The sequence below is a fragment of the Chenopodium album genome, chromosome 19, assembly GCF_948465745.1.
Source record: "Chenopodium album chromosome 19, dcCheAlbu1.1, whole genome shotgun sequence".
NCBI lineage: Eukaryota > Viridiplantae > Streptophyta > Magnoliopsida > Caryophyllales > Amaranthaceae > Chenopodium > Chenopodium album.
Window position 1 is genome coordinate 27,023,064 of NC_137852.1, and position 7,657 is coordinate 27,030,720.

General features: G+C 38.3%; 1 non-coding gene across 1 annotated transcript; it reads left to right on the forward strand.

Moving 5' to 3' along the window:
- The first annotated feature begins 2,610 nt into the window (after positions 1-2,610).
- Positions 2,611-2,716, forward strand: LOC145596366 (small nucleolar RNA R71). Its single transcript, XR_014103209.1, has one exon. It is a non-coding gene; the product is annotated as a small nucleolar RNA R71 (small nucleolar RNA).
- The last annotated feature ends 4,941 nt before the right edge of the window (positions 2,717-7,657 follow it).

The following is a 7,657-nucleotide window of genomic DNA, read 5'->3' on the forward strand; positions in this document are numbered from 1 at the left end:
ATCGAACAAAATGTGATTTGTGGCACGAACACCTTCCATTCACCATGCATACTTGTAGAATTCCAATCCCGCAAAAGTCATCTTAAAAATCCAATCAAGTAGAAAAGTGAAAGGAAAGATAAAGTAATAAAAGAAACAAAAATAAGAAAATTCAAAAATCAAAAGGAAAAGTTAGAAACTCCGGGTTGCCTCTCGGGAAGCGCTTGCTTAAGGTCCTAAGCTCGACCCTTCCTCCAAATCATGGAGGGTCAAAGAACACCATCTTCTTCAAGGTAGTTGATGGAGCAAAATCTTCTTCAATTTTGAGCAACTTCTCATCGTTGCTTAATGAAACCTTCACAAAATTCTTTTCGAATTCTTCCTTCTATTTTCTCAACTTCTTTCTTTTCCTTGATTTCTTCGAGTCACGGGCCTTTTTCATAGGCTTGACTTCAACATCCTTAATCATGGAAGCTTTCTCTTCATCTTGAGAATTAAGCTTGAACCAATTTAGAATCTCAATTTATTTCTCATCCCTTGGCTTTTGAATTACAAATTCTTCTTCACTAAAGACTTCCACAAACATCATCAACAATCTCAAAAACATCGTTAGTAGAAGAATCAACAATGCACACATCATCTATGGAATGAGAAAGACTAGCACAGGCTATATCTTGCACACAAGATAAGGATTCATGCATTGGCTTCAACTTAAAACTCTCTTCCAATTTTCCACATCTCAAAGTGATTTGGCCTCCCTTCACATCTATTAAGGCTCCCGAGGTGGCTAAGAAAGGCCTCCCTAGACTGATTGGAATATGCTCATCCTCATCAATCTGCAAAACAACAAAATCCACGGGAAAGACAAACTCTCCAATCTTTAAAGGGACATCATCAATTCTTCCCTTAGGAAGCTTAATAGAGCGATCGGCCAATTGAAGTGTTAAATTAGATGGTTGAAGCTCACCTAGATCAAGCCTCTTGAAAACCAAAAAAGGCATAATACTCAGACTAGCTCCTAGATCACACAAAGCATTCTCAAAAACCATTTTCTTGATTTGGCAAGGGATTGAAAAATTCCCCGGATCTTCCATTTTCTCCGGAAGCTCACCATGGATAAGAGCACTAAAACACTTCCCTCCTTCCACCGAACTACCCTCATCAAAATTTTCCTTCTCCTCTAGTATCTCCTTAAGAAACTTGGAGTACTTAGGCATATCGGGAATTGGCTCGGTAGAGGGTGTGGAATCATGGACTTCCTTAAGAACTTCAAGGAACTTCCCAAATTGGTCATCCATTTTGAATCTCAAGTATTTTTGGGGGTATGGTAGATCAGGAAATCTCTCTACTTCACTCATCTCTTCAACAACACTTTCTTCTTTTTCCTCAACCTCACAATAAATCTCCTTGGACTCAACCCTCTCCACTTCATTCTCCATAGCACCACTCTCATCTTTTCCCTCTTTTGAACAAGAAACTCCCTCATTAAAGTCATTTCCACCACTTGTGGCAATAGAGTACACGGGTTTCTTTGGTTCAACACCTTGGGAAGGCAAAGATGAAGGACTAGCATAATCCTTAATAGTGCTTACTAATTGGGTTATTTGAGTCTCAAGCATCTTATTGTGAGTCATCATCTCATTGAATTTCTTATCACTAACCGCCATATAGGTGTTAATGATCTTGGTTTGATTATCAATCAATTCCTCCAAAGTAGTCCTAGGAGAATAGGAATTTTCACCTTGAGTCTTTGGAACAAATCCGGGTGGGGGACCTCTTTGAGCATTGTTTTGAAAATTTCCCCTTCCTTGATTGTTCCAATTACCCCTATTTTAATTTGAACCATAACCTTGATTATGGTTACCACCACCTTGATTATGGTTACCATTACCTTGGTTATGATTTCCATAACCTTGGTTTTGATTACCATAGCCTTGGTTTTGATTACCATAATTTTGGCTTTGATTTTGGCCACTATAACCTTTGTTGTGGTTACCACGAGAACCTTGATTTCCTTGGTTCCTATAACCACCACCATGATTATAGTTGTCAAAATTGCCTTGGTTTTGGTAATTCCTATTCCATTGGCCTCTTTGATTATCAAACCTTTGGACATTGTTGTTTGACACAAAATTAACATGTTCACACTCATTGTTGTCAAACTCATCAACACATTCATTGTTGCAATTGCTAGAATCATGGTCATATGATCCACATACATCACATAACAAACATCCCATAGGCATATTACGTGAAGTAGAAGGAGTTTGAGAGTTAGAAGAAGTACCTCTCCCCTTAATTTGGGAGGGAAGATTTGGAGCTTGGGAAGAGGAAGAAACACTCTCCAACTTGGCCTTGATCACCGTCATCTCCTTTCCCAAGTTTGTCATTTGAGAGGAAAGATTGTTGATGGCATTGAGATGGTCCACCGAGTACAACGAAGATTGCTTGCTTGAAGAATCTCTTTCCCCATCTTGCCAATCTCTATAGTAAGTCACCACATCCTCTATTATGTCCACAACTTCTTCTTCGGTTTTGTTCATGATTGGACCACCGGCCCCTCCATCAAGACATGCCTTGCCTTGAGGGCTCAAACCACCATAGAAGATTTGGATCAATTGATATGTTGGAATTCCGTGGTGAGGACATTCTCTTTGGTACTCCTTGAATCTCTCCCATGCTTCATAAAGACTCTCATTTGGTTTTTGCTTGAATCCTTGAATTAAAGCCCTTGCCTCCGCCGTTTTCTTTTGAGGATAGAAACGGGACAAGAAAGCTTTAGTGACATCATCCCAAGTTCTCAATGAATTGGGCTTCACCTCTTTGTCTAGCCATTCCAAAGACCTTCCTATGAGGGAGAAAGGGAACAACTTAAGGCGGATGAATTCTTGAGACACTCCATTAACCTTGATCGTGTTGCAATATTTTTCAAACTCCTTAAGATGGTTCAATGGGCTCTCGTTCTTTGCCCCAATATATTGTCTGCTCTCAATTAGGGTGATCATTGCCGGCCTAATTTCAAAATCGTTTGCCGGTGTTGTAGGTGGAGCTATGCCGCTCTCGAACCTATATGCACCGGGCACTCCCAATTCTTTCAAGGCAACTCTTGGTTGTTCTCCCATGACTTGCTCTTGTTCAATATCTTCTTCGCTTGAGGAACTATAATCCAAAGTCTTGTTTGCTACTCTCCTCCTTGAGAGGGTTCTTTCAATCTCCGGATCAAAAGGAACAAATGAGCGATCTCGGGACCTATGCATACAAAACTCAAAGAAAATATAAGTAGCACGGCTACAAGTGTAGCCTAAAGTGTAAAATCTTTTTGTATTTTGCAAATGAAATGAAATAGACTCAACAACAACATGCACTCAAAGCACCATTCCCCGGCAACTGCGCCATTTTGATGGGAAGGAGAACGGTAGGTCGTTGGGCTACCACCCCACCCAATCAAACAAAATTTGTAACTTAACAAACCCCTATTTAGTGTAGTGGTAAGTCAAGGTCGAACCCTAGGGAATGGAGGTCGAATGCACAATGCCTAAGTCAAGCTATTTCGAAGTCAAGTAAAGGGGGTTAATGAAGGAAACTAGAGCTATAGCTAAATGATGCAAGAACTTGTATGAAATCAATCTAAAGACACTAGGGCAATGGATCCACATGAAATTGTAATGGAAAATGGTAATTTGGGAGGTCAAACCGACTAAGTCAAGTGATATGAAGGAAGATCATCATGTATCCAAAAGAGCATACCAAGATAGTTCACCTAGAGGTCTAACTAGCGTCAACTATGCTAAACACTACCTAGGGAACGTCACAAAGCACCTCAATCGTGAAATTGCAAGTTACTAATCAATGGTCCGTATCATAGCAAGCTCACAATGTAATCTAGCGCAATAATCAAAGATGGCCAAACTTCAATCAATCACACACATGCACATGAATTATCAACCAAATTTAATCATATCATCAACTCCATCAATTATCCCCAAATTACTCTAATCCATCACTCAAACATGCTTCACCCTTTCCCTAGCTAGAAAACTAATCACTAGCCATAGGAATCAAGATCAAAACTATAACAATCATCAATTTCATCATCAACATAATTGAAATCAAAGATCAAACCAAGAATCAATCAAAAATCAATTAAACTACAATCAATCATCAAACAAACTTCAATCAATCAACAATAACATGGAAAACAAATGAAATCAACTAGAATCAAACTTGTATTGAAATCAAGAGGAAGATCCTTACAAAACTTTGATCTAAAGATCAATTACAATGAGGAATTCTTGAGCAATCACCAAAAATCATGAGTTTCTCTCTCTAAAGTTCTTGAGTTTCTCTCTCTAAAATTCTCCCAAAACTAACTATCAAAATCAATCTAATAACTTCTTACTAAAAATAGGAAGAAATAACTATATATACAAGGAGGAGGTTGGTATTGACGCCCAAAAATAGACCCACGTAGGTGCGGGCGCTCGGAGGAGAGAGAATGGTGCGCACGGGACACACCCAGATTGGTGCGCCCGCACGCACTAGGTTTGCGGCCGCACCCGACCAATGTGCGGCCGCACACCACCTTGGTGCGCCCGCACCTGGCTGGGTATCACCCTTTCATCTCTTCGTCCTAGCTCAAGTGGTGCACACATCCTAGATGATGATGATGGAGGACAAATTAGGCAGAAACTTTCTTGAATTTCTTGAAGAGTATAAGCCATGAGGAAGGCATATACAAAGCCTTGAAGCTTGCCCCTTGGATCCACCTTTGACTTGAAGCTTCTTGCACCATCTTTAGGCATGAAAACAATGAAAGATCATAGAGAGGAAGCTCGGGAATTCTTGGACAATCAAATACCACCTACAAACAAATGATAAAAAGCAAGTAAAAGGGAAAAATAACAAGTAATCTAGAAAATGCATGAAATGGAGAAACTAACTACAAAAAGTATAAAATGAAGAAAACATGAATAAAACTAAGGAAAACTAAAGAAAAGAAAGATAAAATGAAATAGAATTCATCCAAAAAGGGACCAAATGAGTTCCATAAATGTCACTCATCATTTTCCAACCCTATTTCACCTTCCTTTACAATGTATTACTTTTAAAAATGTAGAACATCCCCCTGAGATTTGCCAAAGCACATTTGAACCGCCTCGGAAAACAAACTAAAGTAGCAATGTATGTGAAGACTACAAAGTTTGAGGCCACCTTGCAGATTAGGAGGGATGCAAAGAAAAGGATTATTTCATGCAGCCTCAAAAAGGGAGTCCTAAAGTTCCTGCGAAAGGAGGATGTTCAAGTGAACGAGAAAGTTCGCGTGGAGTTGTACGGCTGGAATCCTAACCCAATATTCAACATAATTTTTATTTGACATGTTTGGCATCCGGTTTACTATCACCTTTCCCTTAGGTATTGCATTGCATATCTTTTGTTGATCACCACCCTATCCGTTGTATTTTCTAAACTCGGATATTTTGGCTATTTTGCTTTGCTTAACAAGTTTGAACTTTCCTAATGCATAATGTGGGAGACCAACTGTTTAAGAGGACTTGGAATTGGATGTGTGGAAGGACCACCAAAGGAGTAATATTTTGCACTACACATCAGAGTGTGTTATTACTACCCTTTTGTTTAAGTCATGTGTGATGTATATGTGGGAGACTACTAGCTTGTACTCTGCTTTTATTTTTTTATTAATCTTATGAATTATTAATGCTTTAGTCCATGGCTTGAATATGCAAAATTTGGTACTTACTAAGTGCATTAAGGAAATTGGCATAATTTTAATGTAATTATCGGTTCAAATCCTTCATAATTACTCCCTCCATTCCTAAATGTTTTTTACGTTTCCATTTAAGGTGTTCCTTTTTATTCTTTACATTTAGTACCTTTCCTATTTTGGTCATAAATTTTGGACAGAATTACCCTTGTTTTACAATTTTTTTACTCAAAAGTCCTTACTTTTCCATGTGCTATTGTACTTTTTGTACTATTTTAATAGTTTTTCAACACTTATTATTACTTTCTCTCTCCTCTCTCCTTTAATTTTTTCACCCCACATGCTCAACATTGTATTTTTCAATAAAATTGTACTTTCAATCATTGAAATATTCCAATATACCTGAACTTTACACAATTTCTTAATTACCGCATATAATTTCAAATGTAAAAAACATTTGGGAAGGGAGGGAGTAAACTTTAATTATTGCAGTACTCATCTGTTTTTTTTTATATTAGTTTTATTATTATTTTTTAAATCAATCAATATATATTGTGTGCAATTTTTCCAAATATGTTGTCCTTTTGGTCAATGGGTTGGGCCAACAATAAGGCTTTCTCGGATGTGGGCCAATATGGGTGATCTTTTTACTGAATAAAACGCTAGATGTAAATTGGGCTATTATCCCCATTAACATACGAATAGTTAGCCATTAGATCCAACATTAAAAACCATTACATACCACATTGGGCTGGCAAATATCACAACAAAAGCCAGGGCTAACAAGATTACAACCAACTAACCATAACAAGATTAGACCCTAACAACACATATATAATAGTACGACTACTTCACTTAACAAAACACTTAATTCACTTAACAAAACACTTAGCAAGTATCATAGCCAATTGTATTTTACATCAGAAGCAATTGGCTAACCACACATATAATAGTACGGGTTAACAAAATACAACTCTTTACTAAAGTTATATATACTTTAACTTAGGTTGACATAAACAAGTCGTTGATCATTAACAACACAAACACACAATTCATGCTACATTGTAGAATGCAACCACCTCATCTCCATTCTGTAGTATAGCACCACCTATTGTATCAACAGTGGTCAGGTACCTGCGCTCATGCATAAAAACAACCTTGCTCGGATCCACATCCGCCCTATCAGCCCATCTGTGAAACAAACCGACTAGACGAGTGTCCAATGTTCCAGAAACCTTCATTTTGATTGGATCCCTGGCAACCTCGGTGATGTAAAAGCACTTCACCCTTGTGTTTAAATTGAGCACACCTGGCTGTAAATGATACAAAAAGATAATTATGACTCATTCTGAATACTAATCACCTACATATGTAATTCAAACTAAAGCATGTAATTCATATATTGTAAACGAAATTCATTTATCTAAATAACGTGGCTCCCTTGTACCTGACCCTTTACGTAGAGTTCATCACAACTCTTTAGGTAAAAATCTCCTGGTTTATCGGTGTTGCATATCAAGAAATCATTTGACCATTTCAAGAGCTTTATCTCCTTTGGATGTACATCAATCTTCTTGGCATAGTTCGAGTAAATTTCCTTAAACGTTTCGTTGCTGTGTATGTCATACAGCACCCCCACATCTCTAGGGTTGAGGCTACGGACTACCACCAAGTGGTTAGTGTTGCCATCAATGGTAAGTGGTGGATCTGCCACATCAAGGTCAATGTCAACAGGCACCCTTGTCAAGTCCTCTTCCACAACAGGCCCCTGGTACTCGTCCTTCAGCGGTACCTGCTGTTTCTTCTTGATGTCGATGGCAGCGGGAAGAAGTTTTGATACATCATTGGGCTCAAGGGATGGGACTTTTGTGGTTCGCATTAGTGCAGGGTGAAAAGAGTGTTCCACAAAGCGTTTAACATATGGTAATTCTTTACGGTGATCTGGAAACATCACTA